Here is a 24,590-nt window from a genome sequence, read left to right as displayed (position 1 = left end):
AACTAGAAAACAAGTCCATTAGAACTGTTATTATAGGGGTGCCTGGGTGGCTCAGTCATGATCAGCTCAGGTCATGATCTCATGGTTCATGAGTTCAAGCCCCACACTGGGCTCTATGCTGACAGCTCAGAGCCTGGAGCCCGCTTTGGATTCTGTGTGTCCCTCTCCTCTTCCCTTCCCCTGCTTGTATGCTCTCTCTCTCTCTTTCTCTCTCTCTCTCAAAAATAAATTAATAAATTTTAAAAAAGAACTGTTATTATAAATATATTCCACATATTCAAAAGTTAAGACATGGAAGCCACCCAAATCATGGCTCAGTCGGTTAAGCATCCAACTTCAACCCAGGTCATGATCCCATAGTTCATGGGTTCGAGCCCCAAGTCAGGCTCTGTGCTGACAGTGCAGAGCCTGAAGTCTGCTTGGGATTCTGTGTCTCCCAATCTCTCTGCCCCTCCCCCACTCATGCATGTTTCTCTCCTTCAAAAAAACACATTAAAAACAGTTTTAAAAAATTAAATTGAAAAACTCTAATATTTAACAACTAAGAAACGTAATTTTAAATAATCCACAGGTCAAAAAAAAAAGTAGAAAGAAAAAAGAATGCACTTGGAACAGAATGAAAATACAAGTAATTGTTACGAGTTAAATTGTTTTCTCCAAAAATTATATTCAAGTTCTAAACCCCCAGCATCTTTGAATGTGACCTTACTTGAGAATAGAGTCATTACAGGGGCACCTGGGTGGCTTAGTCGGTTAAGCGTCCGACTTTCGCTTAGGTCATGATCCCGCGGTTCGTGGGTTCAAGCCCCGCGTTGGGCTCTGTGCTGACTGCCAGCTCAGAGCCTGGAGCCTGTTTCAGTCTGTGACTCCCTCTCTCTCTCTGACCCTCCCCTGCTCACGCTGTCTCTCTCTCTCTCCTAGAAACAAATAAAAAAAAAGTTAAAAAAAAAAGAGAGCGAGAATAGAGTCATTACAGGTATAATTAGTTAACTCAAGACGAGGTAATACTGGATAAGATGGGCCCTAATCTAACACGACTAGAGCCCTTACAAGAAGAGAAAGACACACAAAGAAAAGACATCACAAAATGACAGGTGCAGACACCAGTATAACGCACCTGCAAGCCAAGGTACACCAAGGATTACCGCTACCATCAAAATCCAAGAAGGGGTAAGGAGGACTGTAACAAGAGTCCCAGAGGGAGCATGGTCTTGCTGACACCTTGATTCATGACATCTAGCCTCCAGGACTGTGAGGGAATAAAATTTTTCTTGTTTTAAGACATCCAGTTTATAACACTTTGGTATGGAAGCCCTATAAAACTAATATGACATATCAAAACGTGTGGGATGCCACTACAAAACAGTACCTAGGGAGAAAATTAAAGCACTCAATGCTTAATACTGGAAAATGAGAATCATCTCAAGTCAATGATACCGGCTTCCAAAGTAGAAAAAAGACATAATATAAATATCAGAGCCTAATGAAATCTGGCCATGTGTAGCAACATGGATGGACCTTGAGGGTGTTATGCTGAGCAAAATAAGTCAGGCAGAGAAGGACAAATACTATATGTTTGCACATATAGGAGATTTAGGAGGAACATAACGGAGGACCGTGGGGGAGAAGAAGGAGGGAAATAGTGGGGGAAAGGGAGAAAAGCAAACCATGAGAGACTCTTGAATGCTGAGAATAAACTGGGGACTGATGGGTTTGCGGGGGGGAGGGGGGCGATGGGCATGGAGGAGGGCACTTGTGGGGATGAGCACTGGGTGTTATATGGAAACCAACTTGACAATAAACTGCTTGTAAGAATAATAATAATAAATAAATCCAAACAGCATTCAAAAGAAAAAAAATATATCAGAACCTAAATTATCTAGAAATCAGAAATTTTTTTAGAAAAAACAATGGAACCAAAAACTGGTTCTTTAATCACATCGATAAAATTGACATATATTCTAACCAGTCTATTAGAAAAGAATAAAGGAGAGTAGACACTAGTTCTTCCAATATCAGGATTGAGGGAAGTAACATAAGTATAGATTCTGTGAATATTTAAAAGATAATAAAGGAACATTTTGAACATCTTTATGGCAATAAATTTGACAACTTAGAGGAAATGAACAAATTTTTTGAAAGTCACAACTTCTAATGCCTACACACATAAAAAGTTTTATCTATGAAAAATATTAATTGTAGTTAACTTTCCCGCAAAACCAAAAGTTCCAGGAGCAAACAGTTTTACAGATCATTTCTCCCAAAATTCAAGGAAAAAATAATACCAATTCTACAAATATGCTCCTAAAAAGTTAAAAAGAAACAAATAATTCACAGACAATTCTATAATGCCAGATTCACCCTGATATCAACACCAGACAGGGACAGTGCGCTTTCCCACCCCCATGCCACCGCCACCTCTGCCATGCCTAGTGACATGCTCTTAGTGGCAGCTCACACCACGACCTGTCACCATGCATGGCTGACTGGCTGGGGCTGGAACTGGGCAAGGTGGTCACTAAGAAGTTCAGCAACCAGAGACCAGAGTCAGGATCGGTGAAAGCGTGAAAGATGAAGGTGTCTATAACATCCAGAGTGGTGTGGAGAAATCAACAACAATCTGATGAAGTTCCTCATCGTGATCAACGCCTGCAAGGTCATGTCATCCGTCATCCAAGGTAACTGTCGTGATCCTGGGGTTTTCCATACTCTCAACAAGGTTAAAAGGACAAGAATCATGCTCCAAAGTCTATGAAGCTTGTGGCAAATATGCTCTCAGGTGCTGAGGCAGCACATCATCACCATGAACCCGCATGCCTCTCAGATCCACCGATTCAGTTACACTCCAGTTCGGTGACTGTACATGGAGCCTGCGGCCCTGCAGTGGATTCAGGAGAACATTGCCAAGTGGAGGAACTGTATTATCGGTTCACCTGACACCAGAGGAGCTGAAAGGGTCACATCAATTGCAGACAAGATCAATGTGGAAGTTGCCTTGAGTCACAAATAGAGAAAGAAAGCAAGTGAAGTGGATTACTGAGTGGTTCTTGTGAGCCATGTGAAGGACCATGTGGCTATCCTCGTGGACGACATGGCTGACATGCGTGGCACCATCTGCTGTGCTGCCAACCAGCTACTCTCAGCAGGAGGCACCAAAATTGATGCTATCCTTACCCACAGGATCTTCTCTGGGCCAGCTAGTTCCAGAATAATGCTGCCTTCAAAAGCTTCAAAGCCGTTGTCACAAACACCATTCCATAAAGGGACAAAAGGAGACACTGTTTGAAGATTCAGGTTATTGATATCTTGATGATCTTGGCTGAGGCAATCCAAAGGACACACAACAGTGAATCTGTGTTTTACCTGTTCAGCCATATCCCGCTATAGATCCCAGATAGAAGGTATGAAGCAAGCCCACTTTGGCCTCTGAACTGCCAGTGTTTATCTGACTTTTTAGTTTCAGGACTCAGCAATGATAGGATAATGCAAAAGCAGCCAATCTTTGTATACTCCAAGATCCAATGTTTCCCTCTCTTCAAGCTCAAGCCCATTTATTTTCAGTCTGGGGAGGGGAAGTGGTTATTTGATGTTTCTAAGTGAACTGTTATTGGTGATACATGTTTTGTCATCCTGACTTGTTTGGATAGGTGACCTTTTCTTTGTTGTATCAGTACTTTGGGGCCATAACTTTCAAGTATATAATTACATTGCAGAAGTTCATAGTTTGTATATTTTGAAGGTTCCAAAGATGACCTCAGATTAAAGTTTACTGTGGAAATAATGATAATGCCAATGAACATCTGGTTAAAACCCCGTATACAGAATTATACTTAGTGAACCTTGGAATGTATAATACCCTAAATTTTGAATTTTATTTTATTTTTTTAGCAACCAGGTTTCAAATAAACCATTGTGGCTGTTGTGCTTATTTTGACCAAATTTTATATAGCTTAAGATGACCACTGTCATGTTTACTTTCTGATAAACATTAGACATATCAGACATAATGTAGTTCAGTATTTGTTTTACTGCAACTTCTGAAAAATATAACTATCGCTTACCTGAAATGTCATGTTCTAAAATCTCAAAATTATGTTCAGCAGTAGATCTGATGGAGAAAGTGTTTAGAGATAGACGCTGCAGGCTCACTGGTCCATTCGCACTGTGCTCTGGCCATCCCAGGCAGACAGCTCTTTGAGTGGCTCCTCCTGTCCTGCCATCTTGTTTTACAGCCTATTTTTAGCTCTAGTCTTTACTTTGCCTTTTTTCCAATAATTGCATGTTTTGGATTTCCACCTAAAGCCCTTCAAATTTACTAGTCTGATCATTATTTTGTTTAGGATATAATAAAACGGTGAATTTTTGTGAGTACCACCAAATTCATATTTAAACATTACTTCTTTAGTTTTGATTTCATATTCTTTTGCCTTTTGTAATCAGAAGTAGCAAGTCTCCTAGGCAACTGATTATTTTAAGTAAAACTGTTAGATGAAAAAATGTGGGCAAGAAAGGCCTATGAAAAAAGGACAAATCAGTAAGCACTAATTTTTGCTCCATTAAGATAATGTTCAAATGGTGGCCCAAGAGTAATTATGGAAGCGATGATTGCTTTCTCCACAAGATGGCCCTTGACAACACCCTCCACAGGGCGGTGCATCCCTGCCTGCAGCAGAAGGTGAGCACTGGCTCTCTGAGCTTGGTTGTATGCACACTCTTGTGAAAACAACTGAATTCTTTAGCCCCCAAAGAAGAGAATTTGTCCGAAGAGACAAAGCCTTAGAATAATAATCTCTCCCTTCTGCTGACTCTTAAAATTTGGAGAGGAAATTCTCTGATCTAAATTCTGCACGTAGAAAAATCAAATCTTTAAGTCATCAACAAACTTGCATGTCAATATTTAAGGTTTGGCAATCTTTCAAACTTCACCACAGTAGAGGCTGAAGTTTCATTTTGGTCATTGCAGAAACTAGCATTTTGCTATACCTTAAAATGGCTTTTGAGGGGGGAAAAAAAAAAGTATCATATAGCCTGGTAGAGTCAGATGCAATACAGATTGTCTATATCTAAGAGTTGACTTAAGATATATAAAAAGCCTACTTAGATGTAATTTTTAGTTATAATAAATGAGTAATATCTCTTTCTTCGAATTTCTATGCATAGACAAATGGAAATGTAGTTATGAACATACACTGGTAGACAGTCTTGGCATACATGTTCACATGACTGAAGGAAGCTTTTTTAAAAGTAATCATTGCACCTCAGATTGAATTTAAGATATATTGAGGTGCCTGTGGCTCAGTAGGTTAAGCATCCAACGTCAGCTCAGGTCATGATCTTGCAGTCCATGAGTTCAAGCCCCACATCAGTCTCTGTGCTGACAGCTCAGAACCTAGAGCCTGCTTCAGATTCTGTGTCTCCCTCTCTCTCTGCCCCTCCCCCATTCATGCTCTGTCTCTCTCCCTCTCAAAAAGAAATAAAACACTAAGAAAAATGTTTTAAAAAAAAAATCAAATCTAAGATATAGAGCTAGTTTTAAAATAATCTTCAGATAAAAAATTGAAAAATCTACATTGTCATTTTCTGAATTAAGAATTGATTGTTTCTATCATTTTATCTCACATTTTATTACTTTCAAGGATTTCTGATATATTAGCTAATTAGACTAGACTTGGCCATACACAGTGGCACTGCAGACCTTAACTATCTGCTGGTTTCAGTTCAAGAAAGGTGATTAAGGTGGCCCTAAGAGCAGCCCAGTCCCAGAACATGCATATCTCTTGCTGCTTATGTGGAAACATTTAAATGAAACAGCCAAATACATTAGTCCCATCCAAATCTGCTATATAGAGTTGGACTCATGTATATCCAGCCAAAAAGGGGGGCCAGAGAAATACAAATATACCAAAGTGCTCATTCTCCAACTTATACTAATCAACTTACAGATACTAGTATTAGAACTTTCCTTTTTAGATGTCAACTAGATTCAGAAATATATAATTTGCAGTGCTTGTATTGGTTTAGAATATAGGCTTTGGGGGCACCTGGATTAAGCATCCAAATTTGGTCAGGTCATAATCTCAGCATTCACAAGTCCAAGCCCCACATCAGGCTCTCTGCAGTCAGCACAGAGCCCACTTAAGATTCTCTGTCTCTCTCTCTGCCTCTTTCTTTCTCTCTCCTTCCCTCAAAAATAAACATTTTTTAAAAAGAATATAGGTTTTTAAGATTGTCTAACACTATACTAAAACATTTCAATAAAATCATGGTACTTGTTTCATTAAAAAAAGAAAAACAGACAAAGATATTACAAGAAAATAAAACTACCCAATATCCCTCATTAATTTGGACTTTAAAAATTCTAATCAAATTTTAGGGGGGGAAATCTGTCACTATATAAAAATGATAATAAATTATGATTAAGAAGGGTTCATCAAAGAAATGCAAGATTAGTTTAACATCTGAAAATAAATCAATGTCATATTAAACTAAAAAATATAAACTTAATACATGTAGAAAAAAATCATTTGAAGAGATCTAATTTCTACTTCTAATAAAAACTTGCAGAAAACAAATAATAAAAGGAAACTTTCTCAACCTGATAAAGAGAATCTATAAAAAATCCAAGCTAACATCACACTTAATTGTGGCAAACTGAATGCTCTACCCCAAATTAGGGACAAGACAAGGGCATCCACTCCCACCTCTTCTATTCAATATTGTACTAGAATTTCTAGCCATGGCAATTAGGCAAGAAAGACAAATAAAAGCTATTCAGATTAGAAAAGAGGAAGGAAAACTATCTTTATTCACAATGTAATTTTTCAGAAAATCCTTTGAAATAAAAGATGGTGATGTAGAAAGACCCTGAACTCATTCCTTCCCACAGACACACTGAATCCACAACTACAATTCCCTCTGAAAAAAGACCAGAAAACTGGCTCAACAGTTGCTTCACATCAAATGAGAAAAGGATGGTATCAAGGTAGATAGGAAAGGCTAAGACATGCCAAAAATTTACTGCCCCTGGCATGGTAAGCCACAATTGAGAGGGATCTCACAAATTGAGCTTCTCTCAGAGGAATGAAGGTTGGTAACCCATATCCAGCACTCCAATCCTAAAGACCTGTACCTGAGAGACAAGCTCCTAAAATAGCTGCCTTTGAAAACCAACAAGGCTCACATTCACAAAACCTGGGAGTCTTTAGAAAACTGAGAGACTACTCTTGAAGCACTCATATACTCACTTGACTCAGGGCCCAGTACAAAGGCAGCAGTTTGGGAAGCACCCAGACTAGTCTGCTAACCTCCAAGCATCAACTGAAAGGGCAGAGACCTGTTGGGATTCTCTCCAAGGATGGGCACCATTTTTGCACTCTCCCTTTGCTGTAGCCAGTGGGCACATGCCATTCCCCTCTCCCCTTGCCTCACTAAAAGTGGTGGGTGTGCAATATCCCTGCACTTGCTCTCTGCCTTGCTAAAGCTGGCAGGTGCATTCCATACCTATTTTCCCTCTGCCATGATCCACAGGGCCAGTGTCTCCTAGTGGGGGACTTTTACAGACATTTAATGTCCTAGTATTTTTTACATCTTGTACCCCAGTTTTTACAGTTGCAGCCCAGGAGATGCCTCTTGAGCACCTGGCCATGGAGGCTAGAGATTTGCATTCCTGAGTCCCAAGGCACTATTACAATCAGAGAGGCAGTTCTTGACAGAGTACCACCTCCAGGGCAGTGTACATGTCAAAAACTAAAACACCCGATCTTTCTGAGAAGGGGACCTATTTGCCTGCCCAGGGGCATTGGCCTGATGAGCAGGCTCCTGGTCTGGCATACTCCTAGAGGCCTACAGAGGTTCTCTAAGGGAACGGGGCCAATGGATGCAGGCCTCGTGCTCTCCCTCTGCCTCACGCCAGCTTGCCTATATCCCCAGGGACAAGTTTACACTCTTGTCTGGCACCTTGATTTTTGCGTTTGCTGCCAGGGAACACCTTTTCATCACCTAACTCTGAAGGCCAGCAGGACTCACATTTATGCATCCCACAAGACTAACCAACAGAGTAAGAGTTTTCAAATAGCTGCCACCCTCAGGGCACACCAAGAAGCAATAGACCAGGAGCTGAGCTCTCTACAAGAAAATACCTATAAACTTATCGCCATAGCTACAGCCTAAAAAGTAGGCTTTTAATTAAATACATATCTAAGACTCAACTGTAAACCTTTCAAGAGAGAAAACAGGCACTATCTTCACGCTCTCCCTCTACCACATTCCAGAACATCAATATCTCTTTGAAGGGAGCTCTTACTTGCGTCTGGTATCCCAGTTTTTATATTTTGTACCCCAGTATTTGCAGCTGCCACACAGAAATGCTCCTGGATCACCAAGACAGCTTGAGCCCCTGGGACCCATGGGACTATAACAATCGGAGAGATAGTTCTTGGCAAGCCACTACCCGTAGAGCACCGCACAGCCAGCAGACTAAAACACACTCCCAGACTTTCTCTGTAAGAGGCCTATTTATTTATCCTGGAGCTTTAGCCTGAGAGTCAGGTTCAGGATTTCCTTGAGGCTACAGAGGTACTCAGGGAATGTAGATGAGAGGACATCGTCTTTATACTCTCCTGCCTTGCTACAGCTCACTTGTACCTCCCAGAAAGGGGCTTATATATTCCTGTGGAGCCCAATTTTTGCAACAGCTGCAAACAGGACAGCGCCTACTTCCTAGTCTGGAAGCCAGCAGGATCCACAATGGCAGTCCCACAGGATTGTACATACAACATAGTAAAAGCTGCTGCCTAAGAATCTGGCTTTCAATCAGTCTGAAACTAGATGCTGGCACATCCTCAACAACTGAAGCTATTAAAAATAAATCAGGCTGCTTGGACATTGAAAAAGATTCAAGAAACAATCAAAAGCTAGGGCAAAGTTAAACAATAAGGGTCATCTCCTACAGGAGTACACTCCTGACAGACTGGGAGAAATAGCTGTTTCACCTAATACATAGGAGGAAAAACACAAAGAGTCAAGTAAAATGAAGAAACAGAGAAATATGTTCTGAACAAAAGAACAAGATAAAACCTCAGGAAAAAAAAGTTAATGAAACATGGATAAATATTCTCCTAATATTTCAAAGTAAAAGTTATAAAGATGCTCACCAAACTTGGAAGAAAAATGGATAAACAGTGAAAACTTCAACAAAAAAAATATGGAGGTTCCTCCAAAAGTTAAAAATACAACTACCCTATGATCCAGCAATTGCATTACTAGGTATTTACTCAAAAGATACAAAAATACAGATTTGAAGGGGTACATGCACCCCAATGTTTATGGCAATATTATCAACAATAGCCAAACTATGGAGACAGCCCAAATGAACAATAAAGATGTGGGGTGTGCATGTGTGTGTGTGTAAGTGTGTGTGTGCGCACGCGCGCACACACACACACACACGCTATGGACTACCACTCAGCCATCAGAAAGAATGAAGAATGAAGTCTTATCATTTGTAACACTGTGGATGGAGCCAGAGTATATTATGCTAAGCAAAATAAGTCAGAGAAAGGCAAACATGATTTTACTCATATGTGTAATTTAAGAAACAAAACAGATGAACATATTGCAAGAATGGGGGGAGAGGGGGAAAAACCATGAGAGACTCTTAAAAACACAGAACAAACTGAGGGCTGATGGAGGGAGGTGGGCCCGGGATGGGCTATATGGGTGATAAGTATTCAGGAGAGCCCTTATTATGATGAGCACTGGGTGTTGTATGTAAGTGATAAATCACTGAATTCTACTCCTGAAACCAATATTACACTACATGTCAACCAACTAAAATTTAAGCAAAAATTGAAAAGAAAAAAGATAGGAAATATAAGAACATATCAAACAGAACTCACAGAGCTAAACAATATAATAACTGAATTGAAAAATACACTACAGAGATTCAATATATTACATAAAGCAGAAGAAAGGATCAGTAATCTCAAAGACAGGGCGGTGGAACTCATCCAAACAGAACAGAGAAAAGAAAAAAAATAATTTTAAAAAGTGAAGATATCAACATCGAGCTGAACAACATTCACATTATCAGGGTCCCAGAAGAGAAAGAGACAGAAAATTTACTTGAATAAATAATGGCTGAAAACTTCTCCAACTTGGGAGAGGAAGCACTCTAGGAAGCCCAGAAAGTTCCAAATAAGATGAATGAACCCAAAGAAATCTACACCATGACACATTACAATTAAAATGTCAAAAGTGAATGATAAAGAGATAATCTTAAAGTCTTAAAAGCAGCAAGAGAAAAACAATGTATTAATTACAAGGTAACCTCCAAAAGGCTATCAGATTTTTCACAGAAATTTTTCAGGTCAGAAGGAAGTAGCATGAAATATTCAAAGCACTGAAATTAAAAAACTTGCAAACAAGAATACTCAACCCAGCAAAACTGTCATTCAGAATTGAAGGGGAGATAAAGTTTTCTAGACACGCAAAAGCTGAAGAAGTTCAACACCACTAAACCAGAAAAAATATTTCTTACAAGAAATCTTAAAGGAACTTCTTTAAAATGAAAACAGGGGCGCCTGGGTGGCTTAGTCGGTTAAGCGTCCGACTTTCGCTTAGATCATGATCTCACGGTTCGTGGGTTCGAGCCCCGCGTCGGGCTCTGTGCTGACTGCCAGCTCAGAGCCTGGAGCCTGTTTCAAAGTCTGTGACTCCCTCTCTCTCTGACCCTCCCCTGCTCACGCTGTCTCTCTCTCTCTCTCTCTCTCTCTCTCTCTCCTAGAAATAAAACATTAAAAAAAATAAAAAAATAAAAATAAAAATAAAATGAAAACAAAGGGCTCTAATTAGTAACAAGAAAATATGTGAAAATATAAATCACATGGGTAAAAGGTAAATATACAGTAAAGGCAGTGGTTTAATCACATACAAAGCTAATAAGAATGTTCAAAGACAAAATTAATAAAACTGCAACTACAATGATTAGTTTAAAAATACACATAATATGTGAAATTGTGACATCAAAAACATAAAAGAATAAATGTACAGTTTTAGAATGTGTTCAACTTATTTGTTGTCAATATAAAATAGACTGTTATAGTTTGCTACCTGAAAGAACTATGGTAACCAAGAACAAAAACATACGTTAAATACACAAAAAATAATGAAAAAGAAATCTAATCATAATACCAATAAAAGTTATCAAAATACAAAGGAAAAGAGCAAGAAGGAACAGAGATGAACTACAAGACAGCCACAAAACAAGTTAACAAAATAGCAATAAGTACATGCCTATCAATACTTAAATGTATTGAATGAACGAAATCAATATACAAAATATGTTGCATTCTATACACTAAAAAACTATCAAAAAGAGAAAGAAAACATATTCTTTTATATATAAAAGAATAAAATACCTAGCAATAAATTTAACCAAGGAGGTAAAAGACCTGAACACTGAAAAATATAAAATACTACTGGAAAAAATTAGAAAAAAAAAAAAAAAAGCACAAATGAATGGGAAGATATTCCAGTCTCATTGACTGGAAGAATTAAAAAGATCACTCACCAGGAACGGGTGGGATTTATTCCCAGGATGCAAGGATAGTTCAATAGTCACAAATCAATCAATAGCATATACCACATAAACAAAACAAAGCATAAAAATCATATGATCAGGAGTGGCAGTCAGGTGGCAGTCAGTCAGTTGAACATCTGACTTTTGATTTTGGCTCAGGTCATGATCTCATACTTTATGGGATCAATCCCGGCATGGGGCTCTGCACTGACAGCACAGAGCCTGTGTGGGATTCTCTCTGCTCCTACCTCGCTTCCCCTGCTCATGCTCTTTCTCTCTCAAAATAAATAAAGATTTTTTTTAATCATATAATCATTTCAAAAAATACAGAAAAAGCACTTGATTAGATGCAACATCCATTCATGGTTAAAAAAAAAAAAACTCTCAACAAAGTGGGGTTAAAGGAACATACCTCAATATAACAAAGGCCTTATGTGAAAAACCCACAGCTAACAACATACTCAATGGTGAAAAATTGAGAGCTTTCCCTCAAAGTCAGTAACAAGACAAGGATATCCACTCTTGCCATTTTTATTGACCATAATACTGGAAGTCCTAGCCACAGCAATTAGACAAGAAAAAGGAAAAAAAAAAAGAGTTATCCATATTGGTAAAGAAGAAGCTGAACAGTTACTATTTGTAGATGACATATTATACACAGAAAATCCTGAATACTCCACCAAGAAACTACTAGAAGCAATAAATGAATTCAGTAAAAAAAAAAGTTAATTTTGTATTAATACAAAATTAATACCAAGATATCAGTAGCATTTCTATACACTAACACTGAAGTCACAGAAAGAAAAATTTAGAAAATAACACAATTTATAATTGCATCAAAAAGAACAAAATACCAAGGAATAAACTTAACCAAAGAGGTAAAAGACCTCTACTGTGAAACTTATAAAACACTGATAAAAGAAACTGAAGATGACACAAACAAATGGAAAAATATTCCATGCTCACAGACTAGAAGAATTAATATTGACAAAATGTCCATAATCCCCAAAGCAGTCCACAAATTCAATGCAATCACTTTCGAAATTCCAACAGTACTTTTCTCAAAACTAGAACAAATGATATTAAAATTTATATAGAACCACAGAAGATCCTGAATAGCCAAAACAATCTTGAAAAATAAGAACAAAACTGGAGATATCACAATTCTGGATTTCAATATATACTACAAAGCTATAGTAATCAAAATAGTATGGTACTGGCACAAAAACAGACACATAGATCAATGTAACAGAAGAGAGACCCTAGGAATTAACCTATAATCATATGGTCAATTTATCTATGACAAAGGAGACAAGAATATACAATGGGGAAACTATGGTCTTTTCAATAAATGGCACCATAAAAACTGGTCAACTACATGTAAAAGAATAAAACTAGACTACTTTCTAACACCATACATAAGAATAAACTCAAAATGTTGTTAAAGACTTAAATATGAGACCTGAAGCCCTAAAAATCCCAAAAGAGAACAAAGGCAGTAATTTATCTGACATCAGCCATACAGAGCAACAGTTTTCTAAAGGTGTCTCCATTGGGACTATACCAAAATAAAAAGCTTTTGCACAGCAAAGGAAACCATCAACAAAACAAAAGGAGAACATACTAAATGTGAGAAGATATTTTCAAATGATATAACTTATAAGGGGTTAATATCCAAAATATATAAAGAACTTCTACAACTCAACACCAAATAGCAAATATTGTGATTAAAAAATGGGCAGGGGACCTGAATAGGGAGAAAAAAGAATACTCATTCACTGTTGGTAGAAATGAAAACTGGTTCAGCCACTGTGAAAAAGATGAAGGTTCCTCAAATAATTAAAAATAGAGTTACCATATGATCTAGTAATTCCACTTCTGGGTATTTACCCAAAGAAAATGAAAACACTAATTTCAAAATATATATGCACCCCTGTTCATAGCAGCATTATCTACAACAGCCAAATATGGAAGCAGCCCAAGTGTCCATTGATAGATGAATGGATTAGAAAGATATGAGGGACAGGGAATAATAACAGAAGATTATTCAGCCATAAAAAAGAATGAAATTTTGCCATTTGCAACAACATGGATGGATCTAGAGGGTACAATGCTAAGTGAAATAAGTCAATCAGAGAAAGACAAATATCATATGATTTCATTCATGTGTGGAATCTAAGAAATAAAAGAAAGGAAAAAGAGACAAACAAAAAAGAGCCTTAAATATAAAGAACTGGCAGCTACCAGAGACTAGGTGGGTGAGAGCATGGGTGAAATTGGTAAAGGGGATTAAGACTGCATTTACTGTGATGAGCAATGAGTAACTGGAATTGTTGAATCACTATACTGCACACCTGAAACTAATATAACACTGTATATTAATCATATCAGAATTTAAAAATTAAAAAGCTTTTTAAAAAAATAATTCAAGGTAGAATATAAAAAGAATGGCCACAAAACTTGAATAGGCATTTTTCCAAAGCAGACATACAGGTGGCAAACAGGCAACATGAAAGAATGCTCAACATCACTAACCATCAGGGAAATGCAAATCAAAACCACGAAAAGATAGCACTTCATACCTGTCAGATTGGTTATTATCAAAAAGATATTTAAAAAATAACAAGTGTTGGTGAGGATGTGGAATAAAGGGAACCCTCCTATACATTTGGTAGGAATGTAAATTGGTATAGCCACTATGGAAAGAGTGTAGAGCATCCTCAAAAAATTAAAAAGAGAGCCAGTGTACAATACAGCAATACCACTTCTGGGTAACTATCCCAAGAAAATTAAAACACTAATTTGAAGAGATATATGCACCCTTATGATCACTGCAGCATTGTTTGCAATAGCCAAGATGTGGAAGCAATCTAAGGCATATCACTCAGCCATAAAAAAGAATGAAATCTTGGCATTTGCAACAACACTGGAGAGACCTAGAGGCCATTATGCTAATTGAAATAAGTCAGAGAAAGACAATTATGACTTCATTTATACGTAGAATCTGAAAAATGAAACAAAAATGAACAAACGAAACAAGTATAGGAAACTACTGGTTTCCAGAGGTGGAAGGGGTTGGGGAATGGGGGAAATATGTGAAGGGAACTAAGAGGTACAAAGTTCTAATTATAAAATACGTAAGTCATGGGCAGGGCACATAAGTAGCTCAGTCATTTGAGCAACCAAGTCTTGATTTTGGCTGAGGTCATGATCTCATGGTTCATGGGTTTGAGCTACACATCAGGCTTTGTGCTGACAGTTCAGAGCCTACAGCCTGCTTCAGATTCTGTCACCCTCTCTCTCTGCCCTTTACTCATGCTCTCTCTCTTTCTCTCTCAAAAATAAATCAACATTAAAAAACTTTTAAATAAATAAATAAGCCATGGGGATATAATGTATAGCATAGGGAATATAGTCAATAATGCTGTAATAATTTTGTATGGTGACAAGACAGTAACCTGACTTATTCTGAGGATCCTCTCATAATGTATAAAAATACTGCATCAACTACAATCTACAACTGAAAGTAATGGGATATTGGAGGTCAAGTATGCTCTAATAAAAAAAATGTGCAGTGTGCAGGGGCGCCTGGGTGGTTTAGTCGGTTAAGCATCCAACTTTCGCTCAGGTCATGATCTCGCGGTTCATGGGTTCGGGCCCCGCGTCGGGCTCTGTGCTGACTGCCAGCTCAGAGCCTGGAGCCTATTTCAGAGTCTGTATCTCCCTCTCTCTCTGACCCTCCCCTGCTCATGCTCTCTCTCTCTCCTAGAAATAAATTAAAAAAAAAAAAATTTAAAAAAATATGCAGTGTGTACTAAATGTCAATTATGTCTCAATAATGCTATTAACAGGATTGAGACACAAATTGATGAAAATTTTGAGCATGACAACCACTTAAGCTCAGGTCATGATCTCACAGTTCATGACTTCAAGCCCCACATAGGGCTCTGCGCTGACAGAGCCTGCTCAGAGTCTCTGTCTCCCTCTTGCTCTGCTCTTCCCCCAATTGCACTCTCTCTCTCAAAAATAAACATTCAAAGAATAAATAAAATAAAATAAATAAAAAGGAGAAAGAGGGAAAGAAACCGAGAGAGAAGCCTCTCATCTGGAGAAGAATGCCATATAAAAAATACAAAATAAGGGGTGCCTGGGTAGCTCCGTCGGTTAAGCGCTGACTTTGGCTCAGGTCATGATCTCATGGTTCGTGGGTTCGAGCCCCGCATCGGGCTCTGTGCTGACAGCCAGCTCAGAGCCTGGAGCCTATTTCAGATTCTGTATCTCCCTCTCTCTCTCTGACAATCCCCTGCTCATGCCGTCTCTCTCTCTCTCTCTCTCTCTCTCTCAGAAATGAATAAAACATTTAAAAAAAACTGCAAAATAAGTGTGATAATCAGAAAAATGATCATTTGCAACCCCAATAATATAATTTAATCAGGTAAAAATGGTAATTGATTCTAAAACATGGTTTGTACTCTTTTATACATTTTATATATTTCACCTCGTATTAAAACTACTAGCATTCTTAGTCTAATTCAGTCCAGTTTCTTTGCAAAACTCAACCTGGTGAACTCTTATAACAGGCAGCAGTTCTGATAAAAGTATGGTGAACTACAAAGTCATGGCCGCATTCTCTAGGGAAGACATTGATACAACTGAGAAATTCTGGCAATCGTATAGAGGTTATTCACAAGTCGTGATCTAGTCTGGAAAATAGCTTACATCTCTGTTTCAAGTCATTTTCACAAACAATAGAGAAGCATATTTACAAGAATCAATAAAGATGCTTTTTTACAATATTTTCCAAGATTTTTGAGATAATGACAAGAATGCATATAATTTCTATCCATTTTATGAGGTGAGACATAAGCAAAGAATCTTTGTTATACGTTTATCTTCCATTCTTCTTGCTATGTGTGAGAGCTGGTATTTCTCTTTACTATAGAAATAAAAATAAAATAGAAAAAGTATTTCAAATGTTACTGATATGTTTTTAGTAAAAAAAAAAAAAAAAAGCAAAGCATGCAATTTGAACATTTCACCTCTAGCAATTTCAGTATTATTTTATTTCAATTAGCTAGGGAACTACAGCTTTATACAGCTGCAGGTGTAAAAAGTAGTAAAATCCCTCCAGTGATTAAGGCTGCTGCCAGTATCCTAATAGGATTTTTAAGTATACATCTTCTGGATCTCTCCTCTTCCTCCTTCCTTTTAAGCATCAAAATACCTGGGGAAATTAAGCTAATTATGAACTATTCTGTTATACTTAAAATACATCCTTAGTTTAAAAATAATAATAAAGCTTTACACTACTAGAAAGTTGTATTAGTCATTATTAAAAGGCTGAAACAATCAGAGAAACAAAACCACAAAAAACAAAGATCATATTACATATTTCTGAATTTGAAAGCAGTGTGATAACTCTTAAGGAAATGAAATAGACTTCAATGACTTTTAAAAAAAGAAACTATAAAAAAGGAGCAAAATTATTTATATTTCTCTTTTCTTTCTTGTTCCTACTTTTACTAAAAATATATTTCTCAGTTCCTGCTTCCTATACCCAAGGCAACTGAAAATTTCCTCCCATTTTAATCTGGGAAAATTATTTACTCAGTGGTATACTATCTTGTTTCTACCTCAAATGGTCTAACACCAATTGGCTGTATTGCAATTCATTTATGACAACAATTTAGCAACAGGCTTTACAATTTAAGTTTTTCCACAAGCATGCTCTCACTTCAGAGGCCAGCTGCAAGTCTCAGAGGGTCACCCAGGCACCTGTACTTCTGGCTACCAATTTAGGAGGTCCCCATTATCCCCCTCAGGTTTAATAATTCACTAGAACAACTCAGAGAATTTAGGAAAGTGCTATACTTATGATTACCATTTTAATATTTTTAATGTTGGTTTATTCATTTAGAGAGAGAGTAAGAGTTCAAGCAGGGGAGGCGCAGAGAGAGAGGGAAAGAGAAAGAATCCCAACCAAGCTCTACACTGCCAGTGCAGAGCCTGACATGGGGCTCAAACTCACAAACTGTGAGATCATGAACTGAGCCAAAATCAAGAGTTGGACGCTTAACCAACTGAGCCTTTCAGGTGCCCCACCATATTATTATAAAGAATACACACATGAGGACCAGACAAATGAAGAGATTCATGAAGCAAGGTCTAGAAGGACATGCAGAGTTTCCATGCTATCCCTCGTGAGCCAGAGCACATCACCCTCCTGGTACCTCTATGTGTTCACCAACCAAGAAACTCCACTAGGATTCAATGTAGAGAGTTTTTATTGGGGTTTCTTTACACAAGTATGACAGATTAAACACTGGCCACATGACTGAATCTGAGCTTCAGCTATCTTTTCCTACCCTGAAGTCAGGTTAACCCAAAGTTACACCTTCTAATCAACTGGTTAATTTTTCTGGTTACCAGCCTCCATTCTGAAGCTATTTAGGGGGCCCACCATGGGTCACCTCAGTGTAATATAGTCCTATTACTCAGAAGACTCCAAGGATTTTTAGGAGCTCCATGCCAGGAACACAGGACAAAGACCAGACAATTATTTTTAAGGTATCACACGTGTCTAGCTGGTTCTGGTGCCTTTGAGTAGCCACACAAGCTATTCCCACACTTCCTGTTGTCTAGGGTTCAATGCCCTGAACTATCCCATCCTACCTACCTGTTCTGATTTTGAGGCTCACTCTATTTGCCCGACATCTTATGATTCATCAAATAGGCTGGTTCTTCCACCATCTCACCCTTACCTGCACCTCTCAGCTTGGCCTATATCTCCTCTTTTTCCAGATTACATCTTTATCCCTCTTGCCCATGAATTTTCTTCCATTTAGTAAATTAAATAATCTCCTTGGACTAATGAATTAATGCCTTAAGAGAACAAGCTGCCTACAACTAACATCTTAATAGGATCAAGAACTAAGACTGTGCATATGAACATGACTTTACTATTGCAAGAAATTCTTGTGCAGTAAGATAATGTTGCAGAAAATCCTGAAGAAAATCCATTTATCCGAAGAGCCAACTATTCAATTAGTCTTCTCTCAAAACAACAGATTGCTCATCAGAATAAATACCTCCTCCCATGGTCAACACATAACTCAAAAGGACAAATTACTTAATTATTAAATAACCCTCTATGTATCAAAACTTAATTCAAAACCCTCACCTTGCTATGCTCACTAATCTTAAATTATTATATCATTAGGACTGTTCAAGCCCACTTAGCCAAATCACTGAAAGACCTCCAGACCCCAGATACAAATATCTGCCCTTAATCTCTCCTTTTCTAAGATACTACTAAGATTCTGTCTAGAAGGTGGCCCCCTTACTGGAGGATAGGAAACTTCACTTCAGTTAACCAACATATTACTTCAGTGCTCTTTTCAGAAAGCTGGTCATCAGTAATGGCCACTGAAACTTTTCTTCCTGTAAGATTCAGATAAGGGTAACCCTTCCCATCTAACCAGTTTGACCTAGTCTCAAATGATTCTGATATGGGGTGTTGATGATCCTCTGGCTATTGCTATTTCTGTGAGTAATAATACTTTGACCCAGCTTCTGACAGCATCCACAAAACTATGATAGACTAACTTCTTATCTTGCAAGGAGGGTAAAATCTTAGGATTGTCACAGTTCTTGACAACCTATTATATTAGAGAGTAGAAATAAAAGATTTCTAGATAACAACATGTGAATTAAAAAAAAAGAGGTGGCTCTTTTATATGGTAGAACAAAATAGAAGTGAAATTGATAAAAATCCATTAAATTTAACTTTTAGTGGAACTGGAGATTTGATTTTAAGCAGTCAACAGAATGTCAAATAGCTCCATAATTCAGAGTTTTTAAAATGAATTTAAACCATTTTGATATATGGCTATGATATTTAAAATGAACATAAATGATTCTGCTTTTCTAACAGGTATCTAGTATTATTCAAAATAATATAATTTATTTGTTGTGTAGGTAGAAATGTTATAAATTTTCTTTTGACATAATTCTCGGGTTTTTAATTCCAATGAAAGCTACTGGTAAGAAATGTTACCATTCAAGAATATGAGTTGGCTGAGGGCAAAATTATTTTTATTATCTTTGTGTACCTTACACTACATACCAGTGTCCTACATATGATACATTCTCAATAAAGAAAAAAGAATGGGGGCACCTGGGTGGCTCAGCTGGCTGAGCATCCAACTCTTTATTTTAGCTCAGGTCATGATCCCAGGGTCATGGGATCAAGCCCCGCATTGGGCTCAAGTGCTGAACATGGAGCCTGCTTAAGATTCTCTCACTCTCTGCTCCTCCCGTGCTTGTGCATGCACTTGCATGTGTGCTCTCTCTCTAAAAAAAAAAGAAAAAATTGGAAAAAAAAATGGAAAAAAGAAAAGAAAATATGAAAAAATGAAAAAAAGATGAAAAAAATGGAGCACAAATAAGGGTAAGCTTATGAAAAAGAAGAAAAGGGAGGTAGAAAAAGAAGAAAATCATGGAAAAGGGGAAGGTCATGAAGGAGAGGAAAAGAAACAAAATAAAAGAATTCTTTTTGTATCACACAACAGTAAAATGGCAAGAAATTCTCAAGATTTAGTAAAGTTTTGGCAGAAGCTATAGAGATTACAGAATTTGTATTTAAAACATTAATAAAGTGAAGCCAGTCACATAAAGGGCAAAATCAGCTTTCCTTCATTTTTCTCATCTGTGGGTGATTGTCCTACAAGTATAGCCAGTTCACTGGCCACTGCAGGGTCCACAGTTGAGATTGGCGTCTGCATGCCTAACACCAAATGCACAGATGGCCAAGACTCTATCCAGTTACCTGGCACATGGCACTGGATGCAACAGCTCTCACAAAGGTGCTTTTGTCCATGGATGGACACCAAATTGTTTTTGTTGAGGGGAGAACATGATTAGAAACATCTTATTCAGCCATGTTGCTGACATCCCTCTCAGAAATATACCACTTCTAAGTTGATGGTATATTGATACTGGGTGTTTGTTAAATATTTGTTGAGTGAATTAATTTAGGGTATAGTTCTGTTGAAGTACATTCATGTATTTGAGACTTCAGAATTCAAGACTTTGATAATTTGGCTTTGTTTTTGCACTTAAGCCAGTTCAATTAAAAGTTTTCAGTCGTTTAAGCATCCAGCTTTGGCTCAGGTCATGATCTCAGTTTGTGAGTTCAAGTTCCGCATCAGTTTCTGTCCTGACCACTCAGAGCCAGGAGCCTGCTTCAGATTCTGTGTCTCCCTCTCTCTACTCCCCTGCTCGCTCACTCACACTCTCTCTAAAATAAATAAACATTAATTTTTTTTTAAATTTTTATATACTTAAGTACTTAAACTCTTACCATCTATCACGAAAAAAAATGCTTTTTGGTGGAATCCCAGCTTTGTCATGTAAATTCAACCAAGTAATTTTTATTTTACACATATAGTTTTGTTCCTCTAAAGTACATCTGTATTAAAAAAAAAAAAAAGGTACATGTCTCTTATAGAGTTGCGGTTTTTTTTCTCCATTACTGAACATCTGATTGGGAAATATAGGCATTGACTTTTGTTTTGAACTTATTGCCTTTTAAGTGGTAGATTGAGTCTAAACCTAGAATTTAAGAGAGAGAGAGAGAGATAAATGATCAACTTGGGAATAAAATAGAGAAAAGAATCAACAAATTAACACATCTCCTTCCTCCTTTTCGTGAAAGATGTAGCTGAGCAGATCAAGACAGTAACAAGCACAGTCATTTAATGAATCAAAATAGTTCTCTTGTTTTGGCTTAGAATCATAACGTGTTAAATCTGACAAGCCATTCATACTGCTGTAAACTCTCAATGTACGAAAAATTAATTGTATGTAGTATGGAAGTCAGAAATAAAGGCTCCAACCTCCACTAAGTTCAGCTTGGCTAAAGCTGCACTAGATTATAATTGCTCAAAAAACTCAGGAAATTTCATTCAATTTTATATATGACACATAAATTTTCCACTGCTCAAAATTTGTCTTTCAAAATTCTTGCAATTTGACATTACAGATGAATAGTAAGATCAGTACGCAGGCTATTTCCATTGTTTTAACATTACAGAGAAAGTCTAAGGCTAAGTCAGAATTAGTCTGAACACTACAGATCCAAGTCCCAAAGAAAAAGCTCATTGTCACAGGGCCAGACCTGGTGAATGACTAGCTGACAGTGAAGCAGGCAGTCAGGGGTCTAGCAAGGTATTAAAGGCATGAGAGTTGTCACATCTGTTGGCCCTTTCTTACTCTACTGTTTGTACCCATTCATCTATGTGGGACCCAGTAGCAGGGCATCGAGGGGTTCAGAGACAGACATCAGCAATGATTAAAAGTCAGGTGAGCAGTCATTGCCAGATACTGTTCCATGTTAAGCAGGACCAGCCAGCATCCTATAAAAAGAGGTGAGAAAGACTGGCGTGGGGCAGAGACCCAAAAGATCTAAGTAAGTTCCTAGCCAATAGATCTGACATCAATTTAGATAGAGCTCTCACTGTAGAAGAGGCCAGGGGAATTACTGAATTATCTCTAATAGGATGTTTATATTAAAGAGGCTCGCTTATGTCAAGAGAGTCTTCCATTCTAGTAGATAATATTGTGTGCTGCCTAAATCTGACTCAAAGCACCCACCCACTCCCTTAGCTCCCAGAAGTGTTGACTGCAGACAGCTTGCACATGAGTCCCTCTCCAGGAACTGACCTTAGACAAAGACACTACGTCATACCCTCTCCTCAGGGGCAGCCTACAACCTATGAATGATGCAGTGGTATAAAGACCCAGACCTTTGACTCAACTAGAAATCCTTACATGTCCAGATCTCCACATAGAAGAGCTGAGATCTCTACTACAAATGCATCCCAGCTCAGCTTCTCCTTCGCCTAATCCTACTTCCTTCACACCTCCACAGGGTCTTTGAAAGCACTCCTGTGGAGTATCAAGTCACTCTGTGAGGAGGTTTACTATAGCACATTCATGTATTTTTCCCTTCCTTCCTACCTTCCTTTCTTTCTTCTAATTAGACAAATCCACAAAGGATTTGAGGCCACTGTAGTGTGTCTTATAGGAAACACAGGCGTTACCCATGTGCTTCTTCCATCCTTACAACAGTGTTCACTTTAATTACTTATAATTTTATCCTGAGGAAAAAATATACAAATTATATTTAGTTGGAATCATTCAAAACATTTTAATCTTTAATTGGCATGGTCTACAGCAGCTGGACTCAGAATTTTGCTTTAAAAGTTTCTTGTTAGTTCAATAGCATCAAACTAATTCCTAAGGAAAATATGAATTTTCTTTTGGAATATAACTTCACCTCTATTTTATACGGAGATACACTGAAGTCTCTTATGATTTCAAATTCACTAAACTTTCTGAAGTGAATTTTAAAGAGTAAAATGTGGATCACTGCAACAAATCAACTACTGTTTATAGATAGGTTTATAGAAGAGATGGATGAATGGATAGATAAATTATAGATATAATACATACATGAAAAATAAATGATTGATTCAGACAGTAAAAGCAACTAAACAAACAGACTCCTAGATTAAAAGTGAATCCTTTATAAAATAACGTAGCTGTTTGTGGTCTAAATAAATTGGATGCTAATAGCACAAAAGAAGCAAAGTTAAAATCATCCTAAGGGGAACCTGGGTGGCTTAGTCGGTTAAGCGTCCGACTTTCACTTAGGTCATGATCTCACGGTTCGTGGGTTCGAGCCCCGCGTCGGGCTCTGTGCTGACTGCCAGCTCAGAGCCTGGAGCCTGTTTCAGTCTGTGACTCCCTCTCTCTCTGACCCTCCCCTGCTCACGCTGTCTCTCTCTCTCTCCTAGAAATAAATAAAACATTAAAAAAAAATTTTTTTTAAAAATCATCCTAACACCTCTGACCATAACTCTTCTTATTGTAAAAACCATGTAATTGAACACAACTTTTGAACTAGAAATGTCATAGTTTGTCATTCATCTTTCAAAATAAATTACTTAATGGCTGTTTATACGAAGATATGACACAAAAAAGAAATCTATTATCACTGTAGTTATAATTTGCATTTATTATAAAGACTATATAGACAAAATAATGTGTATGGCTGAGTAACTGACTGACTATGACAATAGGTAAAGTATTAGGTTTTTTTTTTAAGATTTCACTTAAACCTCACGCCATTCACTAAAGGCAATTTTACTTAAGTTATCTCAATAATCAGTTTTTCATTGATTAAATTAAGGCAAATACAACAAAGTTCCAAAATCACAATTAAGTTGTACTAGTATTAAAGAAAAAAAATTGTCAACTAGGTGTGTTTAAAGGTATGATCAATCCTCTTCAGTGATTTTGCTAACATTCCTGACTTTTTGATCAGCCCAAGTATTTTTTATCAATAGGTACCAATTGTTGACTCAAACACATGGGGGGGGGTTTCATTGATCAGAAAACAATCAGCAAAACATGTAACAAAATATGGAGACAAATACAAGTCTATGCCAATGGCAATATATCCTGATAATACCAGAATAGGGCACAGATTTGCCTTTTTAAAACTTTTCTTTTATTAGAGAGAATATTTAATGCAGTTTATAGCATACAACTGAAGTTGAGACATGGGTTCTATTTTTAAGCACAGCAGCGTAATAGGAGATTTAGACCTGTGTTAAATCCCTGCTGGGTGACTTATCTGCTGTATATTATTAAACAAGCTGTTAAACTGTCTGAGAATCTATTATCTCCTCTGTACAGTGATAAAATTAACATCTACCTTGAAGAGTTGTGAGAATTGGGGAAAATGTGTAGAAAATGCCTAGGACAACACCAGTTGCACAGCATGCACTCTATATTGATTTACTTCCCTCCCCCGGCCCCAGTCCTGTTATTAGTGCACCATGAGGTCTTCCGTAAGTTACTCTTTAGGCCTCAGTTTTAACCTCTGATAAAAGAATAGAGCTGAACTAGTGCAATAACTCACAACCCCAATGTCATGACATACTGT

At 37.5% G+C, this 24,590-nt stretch overlaps 1 protein-coding gene and 1 pseudogene across 1 annotated transcript in view; one reads left to right on the top strand and one right to left on the bottom strand.

The window, feature by feature from the left end:
* LOC144232803 (uncharacterized) overlaps positions 1-24,590 on the bottom strand; it is a 413,974-nt gene that overhangs the window by 338,717 nt on the left and 50,667 nt on the right. The gene's annotated exons all lie outside the window — the stretch shown is intronic.
* Positions 1,088-3,748, top strand: LOC144232814 (ribose-phosphate pyrophosphokinase 2 pseudogene; annotated as a pseudogene).

Source organism: Crocuta crocuta, unplaced genomic scaffold (genome assembly GCF_008692635.1).
Source record: "Crocuta crocuta isolate KB4526 unplaced genomic scaffold, BGI_CrCroc_1.0 scaffold174, whole genome shotgun sequence".
NCBI lineage: Eukaryota > Metazoa > Chordata > Mammalia > Carnivora > Hyaenidae > Crocuta > Crocuta crocuta.
The sequence above is the reverse complement of the archived record's forward strand: the minus strand, read 5'-3'. Positions and strand labels throughout refer to the sequence as shown.